We start from the raw sequence: 14,354 nt of genomic DNA, 5'->3' as shown, positions 1-14,354 counted from the left end.
ACAGTGCCTGTGACTGCAGCATCAAACACCTGAAGGAGTGTGACAAACACACGCACCAAGAAGGAACACAGCTAAAGTTACACATTTCTATGCCTTTCTCAGAAGCTTCAAGGCAGCCGGAAAATAAATAAATAATTAATTTTCCCTTGTCATCGTCCGTCAAAATCCCTCCCACCTCCCCAACAACACATACACACCCACCCCGGCCACACCGCTCTTACCTGCACGGGCTGCGCTGCTTCAAGTTTAAACCCAGTCATGCTTTGATGGCCAAGAACTTGGGTAACATGACGTCCCCCAGTAGTGTCTTGTCAGTCTTTAGACCACGGCACTATGTGTTTTGTCCAAAAGTGTATTGCCAGTGCTTGACGACTTTAGAAGTATGAAGCACGTCTGGCAGTTCCTTCAGGTTGTAACAGGCAGGCGTATTTGGTCAGTGCTATACGTCCATACTATGCTACTGTTCATGCGTGTACCATGTTAATGGGGACTCGCAGACTCCAATATTAAGGCCGCTGGCAATTTTGATTGGGTCAGTACAGCTATCTCCAGGCTCTCATTAACTCCCCAGTACCCCCAGGCCGCCTACGCCCCTGCACGTGTCTGCATACATCCAATGTGTGCACGGCAGCCTATAATGTCCGCATTTGCTTCTTCATGTATGTTCTGTATGAGCGTCTTCAGTGCTGTCCGCCAGTGTGGGCCCATAATAAAGCCAGGTCTCTTGGCTCTTTTTCAATGCATGTTTATGAGGATAGTAAATGAACACTGCACGTGCAAACGATTCACGAGTTATCCAGTGATCAAGGCTAGAGTGCGTTTCGTTTCTAATAATTACTTTAACACATTTCTGCGACCTGACAGTATACCCGTGCTGCTTATCAAAAACAAACTTCCAGCAACATATTTTATTGTTGGAAGTATTGTCCTCCCTTACAAACGTGTTATGTATTTCGTTTGGAAATGAAATTCTCTGCAGAATGGTGATGAATAACACTGAATATAAAATATCGTTCCAAGCGCAGAGCACTTTGTGCACAAAGCCACGACTGTGCTTTGTCATCGGCAGCTGGAGTGATCACTCTAGGGGCCATGTTACTGGAGATTATGAAAAAAAATACAGGCTGGCCAAAAAGCGTTTCCAGTTTTCTGTGGTCTGGTGTTTAGAATTGCGCTGTTCAATGTATTTTGAAATTCCTACGTGATCTCTTGTCCACATTCTAAAAGGTTCAAGGGCCTAATCCACAACGCAGAAAATTGCTTCCTGCAATTTCCAAGTAAGACACTGTCAGACTTTTCTTTGTTGACTCCCATCTTGGCTCGAGTGGAAGCGGTGCAGAGCTTTGATAGGTTAAACATGCCACCCTGAGGGTTTAAGTTTTCGGAAATCCATCTGTAAACCGTGTTCAGAATAAACTACAAAATGACACACATGTATGATGCGGGTGTGCGCGAGCCGACTATGCTCTTTATGACTGAAGCACTGTCTAGAAACATAAATTACAGTGATTCATCAGCACATTGTGGCATTTATTCCAATAGGTCGTAAAAGTGTGAGAAAAAGATGAGTTAGACATCTCGGTGAATAGAGCACTAGCTGCTGAGAACTGAGGTATTGTTCATATAGGCTCCAATCCAGGCATGGTCGAATCAGCCTTTCACCCTTTTGATGCTGAAGAATCAGTTAAAATGAGATTTACACCACCAATAAAATTAAAAGACTGAATACAGCGCAACAGCTAAACAGACAGCCAGACCAAAAGACAAACAAGTACCCATGCGCACAGGACAGCTGGCTTACAGTGACCCAAGTAGTATACAGTAGTGCTTTGGGGCAGAGTCTACCTTGTGTGACGACAAGCAGGGGAGCACAAGGTAAACTGTGGCCGTGGGGGCACTGGGTGAAGTGTAAGCATGGGCGAATTTTGCGGATCTCGCGTTCGCGAATTCTGCGGATTTGCGAATTGGCAATCCGCAAAATCCGCGAATTCCCGCGAATTTGCGGATTTTTTTTTTGTGTGTTCGCAATTGTTTCTGCCAGTTCGTGAGGATTTGGTACTAGTTCGCAATTGCGAACTTACTTGTCGGCTCGCAACGGTCGCGACTATGTTGTTTCTACGTCTGGTTCATCATCACAGCCTCCCAGCACCCTCTGTTTTACCACTGGCACCCTCTCTTTGACCCATGCCACCCTCTGTTACATCAATGCCACCCTCTGGTTCATCATCACTGTAGAAGATGGGGGGGAAAAGCAAGCCCACCTGCCCTGCTTGAACTGACGTGAATTAATTTGGGGTTAGTTTATTAACAACACCTGCCCTGCCCCAACTGACAATAATGAATTAGGGGCTAATTAATGTGTCACTGAAAGAATTTAAAGTTCCAGCCTGGCACCTGCTTGTCTGCTCCTTTAGCTGTAAATCAGGACCTCTGTGGCATACAGTTAAGGTCAGAGCAGGGTCACACAAAATAGTTGCAAGCAGGCAACCGAATTCTGGAGGGCCCCCTCAGGAAGCACTACAAAGAATCGTTACAAATCATGAGGTTGACCTTTTGCACCTGCTCATTGCTTTTGCTTTTGCTGAAATCGTTTTTCGGTTTTTTTCGCGCTATTCGCGGGGCGCGGCGTCGTGCGAAACCGACCGCGGAAGCCGCCAATTCGTGCGAATGAGCATTTTATTTTTTTGCGGCTTGTTGTTTCGCGAGTTTTTTTGCAGTATTCGCGAGCCGCTTGCAGCGCAACACGCGAATTTACCCCAAGGTCGAGTACGGGCGCGGCCATTTTGTTTCCGTGACGTATTTCCGTTTCCGCCCGCTATGTATAATCTCGCGCAGTAAGCGCATTGCGAGTAGAGGTTCGCACGAGATCGCGCGGGAAATCTACAGGTTCGCACGAGATCGCGAGGAAAATCTCGCGCGAACTTTCTTTCGCGCTCGTGAACGGGCGCCGGCCATCTTGTTTTTCATTCATTTCCTGTGTCTGGGCATGGTGTTTAATCCTCTTGGTATCTTTGCCATCCTTTGCTTGTTTTCAGTTTTTTTTTTACGATTTTGCTTCTTATCTATCCCTCTCTTTTCCTAGCTGTATATTTTTGTCTTTTCTGCTATTTTTCTTTACTTTTAAACTACTTTTTTAAACTCTTTTCTTTTCTTCTTCCCTATCCTATTCTTTCTTAATTTTCTACTTCTTCCTACCTTACCTGCCCAGACCATGGTCAAGCCAGGCGCCGTGAAGCTGCCCAGGCACTTGAGGGCCGCAGCGGCGGCGGGGAGTAGTGCTGGACCCAGTGGCAGGACAGCATGCGGGAGATTGAGGGGGGAGCAGGTGACGCGACGGGAGATATTCAGCCCGGAGGAAGTGGGCGCGCTGGTCTACTTCGTCCAGCGCCGCCTGCCCAGGACCATCGCGGGAGGCGGCAGGATCGCGGCCGGCGGCTACAACATGCGGGAGCGCCGGAAGCGGTGGGAGAAGGTGTGCTGGGCCATATCCCACCTCTACGGGGTCCAGCGCATCTACAGCCAGGTCACCCATCGCTGGACGGACCTCCTGGACCGCGAGCGCGACCTGCTGGACCAGCTCGGCTTGGAGATCCCCGGGCTTGGTGAGTAGTAGTAGCCATTTAATCACTCACTACTATGATGTTTTCTCCTGCTCTGTGTTGTTGTATTGCAAATATTTGTTTTTTACATGGAGCAAGCCAATAATGCCGCTGATGACGATTACATTGTAGTTAAATTATATTTCAAAATCTTCTGTGCATTTCAGGTGCACTGCTCTCCTTCTCAGTGGCGTTGCTACTATGCTTATTTGTTTTCTATTTCGTGGTCTCATTGGCCTGAGTAACTATTATGTATGAGTGCACTTTACAGAACTGCGTAATGCTAGACACTAGGGGGCAGATTACATTTACAAGCCCCTTGCGCCACGTTTACGTTGCCTTGCGTGACGCAACAGCGGCGTAAACGTGCCGCATCCCTGCGAGTCATTTACAGCATGACGCATCTAGGGAGATGCGTCACGTTATAAAGCCATGGGCCTGCACCACAATGGGTGCGTTCCTAGTACGCAGGGTGGGCGGTCCAGCGGCTGTGCGCCTCGCAAAATTGCCTGCGTGAAATGTACAAGATTTAACGCAGGCACTTCTGCGACGCTGCTACGTCAATTCAATTCCTTATGTCTGCTCGAAGCAGGCGAAAGGACTGACACAGCATGTTAAGTATTGGGTGGCCCTGAGCATTACTGGAGTTGCATTGCGTTGGCGACGTGACTCCAGCGATGCGCCGCTCTTACGTGACGAGATGCGTCACGCAAGTGCCTACCCTTGCGCCAGGGCGCGCCGCATTGTAAATGAGGCACATCTGTCGTGTCGCAAGGGTAGTTTTGCGTGACGCATTTGATCTGGCGCATCTCTGGAGATGCGCCAGAACGCGTAAGTAAGTATGCCCCTAAGGGGCAGAATTGCAATTACCGTCGCATCCCTGCAAAGTAGCAGGGATGCGCCATTAATTGTGCGGCCCGCTTCCACCACCAAACATGGTGCGCCGTATTTGCAATGCGGCGCACCATGGGCCCAAAACGTCACCGAAGCTTTACTGCTAGAGTTGCGTCGCAACGATGGCGCAGCTCCATCAATGCTCTGGGGTACCCTATCTCCCCAATGCTGGGTCAAGCCGTACGTCTGCTTCAAGCAGGTGCAGGGTTTGTGTGACGCATCATTGTCCTAAAGGTGACTGATTGATATTTTGTAGATTTCCCTCAGCCACTATTAGGATGTGTTCCAGCGCAGGAATGCCCTCCCTTGCGCCGGAACGCCCCCTGATGGCGCAGGGCTTTATAACGGGATGCATCTCCCAAATGCGTCACGTTGTTATAATATTATACGCCGCACCATGGCGCCCTTTTTTGTTCAGCTGCTGCATCACAAAAGTCATGCAAGAACGGAGCAAAAGAGCCGCAAGGGCTTAAATCTGCCCCTTCCTTTGTAACCCTGACAATAAGAAAAATAGTGGCGGTGGATTGATAGTTTGACTATTTAAATGACTGGTAATGTAGCAGGCAACTGTTAGTGTTGTCACTGATCTGACTGAAATCACAATGGAGTTTGTCTGTCACTTTGCGTCTTGCCTGCGGACTGCTGCCTGCCAGTCCTAGGTGAACGTTTCAGTACTTTGTTTAGTGAGTTACGTGACTTTCGAAGTCACAGGTCCGCAAATAGATGAAAAGTAACCATAATCAATATAATTTTGCGGAAATATTTTGTTATTGTTCTTTTGAAATGTTTGATTTGGTTGACATTGACAAGCAACAATCATCCATGTTTTCTGTTCTTTCTTTCATGTTGTACGTCAGCTCCCCCCAGGGGCGAGAGGAGGACACAGGAGCAGCAGGCGGCGGATGCTGTTCAACAGGGCCAGGATCGGGCAGGCGAGGGCTCCTCTGCTGGCCCCAGTAAGTTTTCATTTTAGACTAGTACCTATTTTTCCTAGCGTTCCTCATTTGACTTTTTTCAAAATTGTCTTTGCTCTTCTTGTAGACTGTATCTAAATTCTTATCCTGCCTCTACTATGACTCCCTGTGGTATTACTAGATTATTCTTATTAGTCTGTCTGTGTAGCTAACTAAGATTGCACGGTTGGCGAAACTCCCATGATTCTAGTCAGCAATAGCTCTATCAACTTAGTGCAGTCCTCTGGGATTGTCCATAATGTCTTTTGAAGTGTTCTATCTGGACTCATGCTTGCAAAAATTGCAAAACCTTTCGCTCAGTCACTCTAGTCTGGACCAAAAAACACAGATTGTATTTAAGTTTAAAAGCTTTATTAAAAGTAAACACATTTATTAAAATAAAGTCATAATAAAACTAAACGTTTAACTGATAATGGAAAAGTGGTTAGTGCTGACGATTAATTGAAGACATTTCTTGTGGTCGAGCCGAGCTCTCACCTGGTTTCAACTTGATCTTGTTGTTAGAAGTCCATCTTCTGTCTGTGTGGAGAAAAATGGTGCGTGTTAAAAAAACAGCCTTCATCAGTTGTGCCAAAAAGTGCAGCAAGACAACCTTCCCTGGAAAAAGGGACATTTTTTTTAACTTTAACGTAGACAGTCACAAATTACATTGTTTTCACATGTCTTCATTCCTAGACCAAATACTAGTGACTAGTGAGTGCTTTATTCTAACATTCTTAAATGTACTTTGTAGGTGGAACATCTGGTGGCGGGGCCAGTGTGGAGGTGGTGGTGCTCGACACGGAGGCGGAGGGCGATTCTTCAGGGGAGGAGGCGGCGGCGGCGGCTGTGAGAGTTGAGACGGTGGTGGCGGCCAGAGGTAAGCTCTTATATATTCCTTACTTATTGAGATTGAAGACTAGCTGGGAAGGCAAGAATATGAGATGCATGGCTGGGTGAATGATGAAGCAATGATGGGTAGAAGGACAACAGCCTGGGTGGGTGACACAGAAACTGTATGTGTCCATATACCTGGATCATGCTACTATCTGACTCTTAGATAGCATATGTGTATCTAGAGCAGGGGTACTCCTAGTACGGCCCGCGGGCCGGTGGTGGCCCGGCAAGCCTTCCTTGGCGGTGCGCAGACCTTGCAGACAATCACTGCTCCCCCGGCCCCCACAGAGCAGAGGCTTTTTTGTATTTCACCTGTTAGCGCCCCTGCATCTCCACTCTGACAATCACTGCTCCCCCGGCCCCCACAGAGCAGAGTGGAGATGCAAGGCCACGAAGAGGTGAAATAGAACAAAGCCTCTGCTCTGTGGGGCCGGGCAAGCAGTGATTGTCAGGGTGGAGAAGCAGGGGCGCTAAAACAAACAAAGCCTCAATAATATGTTAATGGTCTTTTAAAGACCTGTTAAGTACTTTGGTGTTGTTGTCTGTGTGTGCGCGTTGAGGAAGCGGTCTCAACCCGGGCTGAAGGCTGACACAGATAGACACACACACAGTGAGATGACAGAGGGGGAGGGAGAGGGAGGGCAGGAGGGAGAGAGAGATGGAGGGAGGGCAGGAGGGAGGGCAGGAGGGAGAGAGATGTATGTAAATGCTGGGTCTGGTGGCTCAGTGGATGAGGGCATCTGCTGCAGGGACCTGTGTGCAACCTCATGGTCACAAGTTATCGTTTTGCTTTAGCCCCGCCCCCTCTGACTCCACCCCCACCAGTGCGGCCCTCGGCCCCAAACTACACTGTAAATGTAGCCCCTGAGAGAAAGTTTGTGAGTACCCATGATCTAGAGAGAGTAGACGGTCAGTGGATGAACTAAGTGTAACTTTGAAGAGCATGTAACACTGCACCCGCACGTCCGTTCCAGTGTAGGAAAGGCAAGGAAAAGAACTTTTAATTTTGTCCAAATACTACCATAAATAGTAGCAGTAGTTTGTATTGCAAGCACTGCATAGATCCGGTTATTATGGTGGCCACTCCCTACCTCTCTTAATAAGTTTAGTAGTACTCAGTCATTCATGTGTGGATGTATCACTGGTCACTCAATAAAAAGCAAAGCACCTAAAGTCATCCCATATATAAGCAAAAACATCCCATGTGAAGTGATAGATAATCAGATTATTTATCTTCTTCAATTTTCCATTTCTAGTACTCATTTCCACTGTAGGGTGAAAGTTAAATTAATTAAGCAGTAGCCCTTGAGTTGTAACAGAGTATTCTCAGTGCCACCCGCCGTAATAGAAAAGTAAGAGCTTCACCACCTGCATGTACTGGACGGGTACAGTAACGCAACGGCAACGCAAGTCTAGGTCACTCCTCATGGCGTGCGTCTCTTTTTCTCGGGTGCAAGTTTACTGCGCTGGCATTATGCCGGCTTGCAGAAAATAACGTACCAATTTTCCAAAACAAGAGATAAGAAGAAGAATAAGACTGGTGTACTTTCATAGTCGACTCCAATGGAAGTCCACAGTGCTCGTAGAATTTGTTCCTTAAACTCCCACTAATGTTAGAGCAAGGATGAAGAAGTGTGAGGTTAGATAGATACTGGCCTCAATAGTTATGTAATGCGCTTGCAAGTTGCTAGTTGTACTGCAACACAAATTTCTGCTGAATGATTGAGTTAATCTTAAAGAGCATTGGTTACAGACTATGTCTTTCTTTCTTCATATAGGTTCTCCTTCCAAACGAACAAGGAGGAAGGAGCTGGCTAGAGCGGCCCGGCAACGGAGGATCGAGGCCACTGTTGCGGAATATCGGCGGCTGGTGGCCCTGGAGGACGTGGAAAGTGTGCAGTCGACAACTACAACAACGTCGTCTGCATCGGCCTCCGTGGCCCCACGGGCTGCCACCCAGCACAGTGGTCCACCCAGACTGAGCCGGGCTGCCAAAGGCAAACGCCACCGCCGAGCAGCAAGGCCAACAGCTGCCTCTCACAGGCATTGCACCTGCAAGGCAGTGAAGGCACGCCTGCGCCGCACTACCCTGATGGTGTCCCGCTTTCAGCAGGAGCTCGCCTTGCTCCGCGAGGAGCATGATGCCCTGGCCCAAAAAGTTAACAGCATCCACCCATAGTGTCCCTTGCCCCTTTTTTAGAGACTTTTGGGGGGTGGGAATTGGGAGTTGGGTTTTTGGGGACTTTTGAAGGACAATCGTTGGGGTTAGGGAGGGTCTTGCGGGAGATTATTTTGTTAGGGATATAAATATACTTTTTCAAACTTTATCTGAGCATACCTGTTTTTTACTGCTTGCCTGGTGGGTGGGGGTTTAACGTTGACTGTTTTCCTGAAAGTTTAGTTCCATTTTCTTCCTTTAAGTGTAAATGCCCAAATGTTTTCAACACTAAGTGCCTCTCACAGACTAAGTGAAGTGAATCCAAGAGTCCTAGGACTTTAGTAGTACTACCTTCAGTCTCTCGTCTCTCGTACTAATACTCCATTATACCCCCAAACCACCAAACGCTTATCTTACCTGTAATTTGTGTTTGAAAGTAGGGCTAGACCCAGGGCTGGCTCCACGGGAAACACCGAATAAGGTTGGCAATCTTGGTCGGATAAAATTTCCTCATAGCGGTGGTACTAGTGGTGTGACACAGTGGCAGTTGCATGCCTATGAAAAAAAAGAAAATGAAATCTGGTTTGTCCTCCTGAGCAATTCAACGGTACAACTGAGAATATAGCAGGTGACAGAAGTACAGTAGAGCAGTGCCACATTGTAGCCTAACAAATGGTAAAGTATAACTACTAATTCGGTTGAAGTTCTTTCACATTAGCAATGGTTCTTTGTCAAGCAGAGTAAGAATATATCCTCGGATTTCTTCACCAGCCTGTTGCTATCACCTTATCCTCCCCACCCAGCAAGTGTGTGGATTTATTGCTGTAATAATAATTTAGTCACACATCAATCAAAACCACACAGCCCGGGGGAAGAGGGTTAGGGTTTGAAAAATGGATGGGTACGGGGGTTTTTGGGAAAGGTTTTGGGAGACAAGAAAAAATAGCACAGCATAGACAAACTATTGTGAACATAAACAAATCTTTGGGTACAAACCTATCCATCAATCTTTGAAAGTGCATGCACTACTGCATGCATGTCAGTGAAAAGTAAGTAGTACATTCGACAACTGTGGAAAGAAAGAATGCGACAGTACAGGGCCTGTGTGGAATTATTGATAACGATATTCAACATAAGGTCTCTGTAGCCAGATACCCGAGAGCCTTGCTGGTCACTATAAATCCATTCACAACAACACTCAATGGGGTTGGTCTGGAAGGTGTCAGGTTTACTCCCCGTGATCCAGTCGATGCAAATATGGTTCCACCTCCAAATGTCACCAACACCCAGAAGTGTAAACACAGGGTGTTCGAGCCATTAGGCGGGGGAGAAAAATAACAAACTAAAATAAAAAATGTGGGATGGGTAAAGGTAGGGTCAGCAGGGAAAGGATACCTGTAACAGAAGACAAGACAGGCATCAGTGAAGTGCTGTCCTAACATACAAGGGTACTCTCATATAGTCTCACTAAATAACCAAGGAAGTAGACAAGTACCTGAGCACCAAGAAAACATGACCTTGGATAGGAAATACTATAGCCCTTCTGCCACAATCTGTGAGGAAGGCCTAAGAAACACATAAACATATAGTTAACGAACACACTCCTGTCGCACCAAACACACTCGCGTTATACTAAGACATCAAACCCACTACTCACAACATACCACAAACATGGTAGAGGACTCAATGTACAAAGGGGGTTCCAAATAGTCAAAGTAAAGATGTATGGTCCAACAAAAAGGAAGAGGGAAACGGTAGTGTGTAGGAAGCAAGAACTACAACACTGCGCTCTCTAAGTAATGACCCAGTAGAGAATCTTTGGTGAAGGTCAAACAGAAAAACGTAGTTGCTGTTGCGACCACCACTGAATTCTGCCAACAACACACCCCACGGTGCACTACACAAAGAGAACTGGGGTAGCCTGTAGTTACCTCACTACATGCCCAGTTATGGAGGTCCTTTGAAATACACAGTTATACAACGGAGACGCGTAGTTGTCCTTACTACCGCGCTCTGTTTTAATAGTACAAAAACGATCCCCGATGTGAACGCTAACACGTGGTATAGACCGCCACTGTGCTCCGCCACACACAATTCAACCAAACAGGAATTCATCAAAGGTAGAATTCTGTTAGAAAACAGTCACAGAACCTCCCTTAACAATCCGTTCAGGCAGTAATCAGCTGACCGCACGGGCGGCCGAAGAGTTTAGAGCGGCTTTACCTGAAGACGCGTGAAGGCCGTCTACCGCCAAGGACAGAACACGGAAGCGCTCCCCACTGAGCCTCAGGGGGGGGGGGGGGAAGGTGATAGTCCACAGGAGACACGATAGAAAAGCATGCAGAGCGTCCGCTCTCATGCCGGTGCAGAACAGAAACCAGAATAACGCGCAACAGGAAGCGCGTCTGTTCCCCAGATAAACTTCCTGCAAGTCTCCCGCCTACTCATGGGAAATGTAGTTTCATAGTACGGTAGGCGCTTAGGGGCTGCGTAACCTGACAGAAGGTATAGTAGATAGAAAAGGAGAAATTGCTTTTTTTCTAGGTGTCCCCTCACTCACCAGGGTTGCCCCTTGGTGACATGCTTCATCATTGGGGCCATCCCAGTCCTCTACGGCCTGGGGCGTGCTGCGACTTGCGAATTACGTAGGAGCACTTACAAATGACTATGTGTGGTGCAGATGTGATAGTGGAGTGGACTAAGTGATGTGTTAAGGGATCAATTTAGAAGCCTAGAGAGAGCCAAGAAATGCAGTCACAGTCAGAGAAAAAGGCAAGGGATACTGTATCTATGTGGTTGTAGTGGTCCTGTTGGAAGTGGTAAGTAAGTTGCCTGCAGAAAAAAAATCCTCCTATTAGCGGCACTCCTCCATTGCAGCCGACGCTTCGTCCATCGATGTTGGTCACCAGAAGACACCCTGTAAAAAAAAGCACAGCATAGACAAACAATTGAACATAAACAATTCTTTGGGTACAAACCTATCCATCAATCTTTGAAAGTGCATGCACTACTGCATGCATGTCAGTGAAAAGTAAGTAGTACATTCGACAACTGTGGAAGAAAGAATGCAACAGTAAAGGGCCTATGTGTAAATTATTGATAACGATATTCAACATAAGGTCTCTGTAGCCAGATACCCGAGAGCCTTGCTGGTCACTATAAATCCATTCACAACAACACTCAGTGGGGTTGGTCTGGAAGGTATAGTAGATAGAAAAGGAGAAATTGCTTTTTTTCTAGGTGTCCCCTCACTCACCAGGGTTGCCCCTTGGTGACATGCTTCATCATTGGGGCCATCCCAGTCCTCTACGGCCTGGGGCGTGCTGCGACTTGCGAATTACGTAGGAGCACTTACAAATGACTATGTGTGGTGCAGATGTGATAGTGGAGTGGACTAAGTGATGTGTTAAGGGATCAATGTAGAAGCCGAGAGAGAGCCAAGAAATGCAGTCACAGTCAGAGAAAAAGGCAAGGGATACTGTATCTATGTGGTTGTAGTGGTCCTGTTGGAAGTGGTAAGTAAGTTGCCTGCAGAAAAAAAATCCTCCTATTAGCGGCACTCCTCCATTGCAGCCGACGCCTCGTCCATCGATGTTGGTCACCAGAAGACACCCTGTCCACTGCCTGCCTGATGCTGAATTGTGGCTCGCTACTGTGAAGCCTGACTCCATCCTTTTTTCCCCATTGCAGAGACTGAAACCCGGCCTGTAATTATTCAACGAAAAACAGGAAGTGATATAATATTAAAACACCACTGATAAATAAATATAAGGTATGTAGGCTGTGGAGTGCAAAAAGTCACAATTTGATTTTCCTAGTAGACAGTACAATATTTTTGAAAGTGCATACTCTGAGTCACCTTTTGAAGGATAAATAAGTATGGGCAAATTAATGTAGCGGATCTTGCCCCTCAAGCTAGGTGTACTGTAAACTGTGTTTTAGAACAAAATTAGATCTTCCTAGCAGTGCTCCCACCCAGACCCTTACTAAAGCCAGTCGCAAAAATGTAGAAGACCCCCAATCAAATCTCAAAAAACAAGGCCTAGCAGAAAACTGGTGACAAAACTTACTTTGAAAGTAAAAGTAGGCCGAAGTACCCCCTTCCTAATTACCCATTACCCACCGTGGATTGCATTCAAACCACTTGCAAGCAACCAAGCAAAAGTAGCCATAGCCAGCATCGCTCCAAGACTCGAAATCCCCCCCACTCAAACACATGCAATAGAAATACTGCTAACCCTAACGAACCCTAAGTTAAGAATAGTGGCAAAGGCTTTCTTTAACTATGCCAAATCCCCCCTTTCCCACCATGGATTTTCTTCAAATGACTTGCAACCAAAATTACACATTCTCACGAGTGCTCTAAGACCCCAGAACTCAGTTGGAAAAATCTAGAACACCCCGAAACACATGCAATCCTGCTGCTAGGGCTAACCCTAACGAACCCTAAGTTACAAAAAGTGCCAAAACTAAAGGCTTTTCCGCGCGGATTTTGTCCCAACCACTTCTACCCGGTATTAGACCTTCCCAGGAATCCCCAAGACCCGGCAACCCACCCGCCAAGAAGCATAACACCCCCAAACAGGCCAAAAGCAAAATCTCATACTTGCAATATTTCTGGGCCTTCGGTCCAAACGCGCTGCGTAGCTAGGCCATAAGTCGGTGTTGGCACGACGGATTTCCTGAAAAGCAAATGCAATCAATATTAGAGTGTCCCAGCAGTGCTCCCAGACCACGAAACTCACCCACAAACACCAGGAAGCCCCCCAAACAGGCCCCCGAAAACGCTACATAGAGCAAAATGTCAGAAATAGCCACAAAAAAAATCGGCCTGGATTTTGTCCCAACCACTTCTACCCGGTATTAGACCTTCCCAGGAATGCCCCAAGACCCGGCAACCCACCCGCCAAGAAGCATAACACCCCCAAACAGGCCAAAAGCAAAATCTCATACTTGCAATATTTCTGGGCCTTCGGTCCAAACGCGCTGCGTAGCTAGGCCATAAGTCGGGGTTGGCACGACGGATTTCCTGAAAAGCAAATGCAATCAAGATTAGAGTGTCCCAGCAGTGCTCCCAGACCACGAAACTCACCCACAAACACCAGGAAGCCCCCCAAACAGGCCCCCGAAAACGCTACATAGAGCAAAATGTCAGAAATAGCCAAAAAAAAAAATCGGCCTGGATTTTGTCCCAACCACTTCTACCCGGTATTAGACCTTCCCAGGAATGCCCCAAGAGCCGGCAACCCACCCGCCAAGAAGCATAACACCCCCAAACAGGCCAAAAGCAAAATCTCATACTTGCAATATTTCTGGGCCTTCGGTCCAAACGCGCTGCGTAGCTAGGCCATAAGTCGGGGTTGGCACGACGGATTTCCTGAAAAGCAAATGCAATCAAGATTAGAGTGTCCCAGCAATGCTCCCAGACCACGAAACTCACCCACAAACAGACGGAACCCCCCCTAAGAGCACCTCAAAGGCAAGCAAGTCATCAAAAACACAAAAAAATTTCCGCCTTGGATTTGGTCCAAACCACTTTTAGTGCTTCCGAGCAATGGCCCCAGACCCGTCAACTCACCTGCAAAGAGGTAGAACAACACCCCCACAAGTGCTGAGTCTTTCTTCATTGGGCGTAAACCAGCCCTCTGCTTTGATGGAAATAGGAGTCTGGAGGAGGAGGATAGAGGAGCATGTTCTTCTGAACTTTTGAACCTGAGGAATGCAGACTGCGGCACCTTCAAATAAATTAGCAAACAAGTGAAGACAGTTCTGCTGATGGGCTTGTTTTTGTGATTATCTGATTAAAGTTTGAATTATATTAACTGTGCACAACAAAGAAAGACAGACACACAG

Source organism: Lissotriton vulgaris, chromosome 6 (genome assembly GCF_964263255.1).
Source record: "Lissotriton vulgaris chromosome 6, aLisVul1.2, whole genome shotgun sequence".
NCBI lineage: Eukaryota > Metazoa > Chordata > Amphibia > Caudata > Salamandridae > Lissotriton > Lissotriton vulgaris.
The sequence above is the reverse complement of the archived record's forward strand: the minus strand, read 5'-3'. Positions refer to the sequence as shown.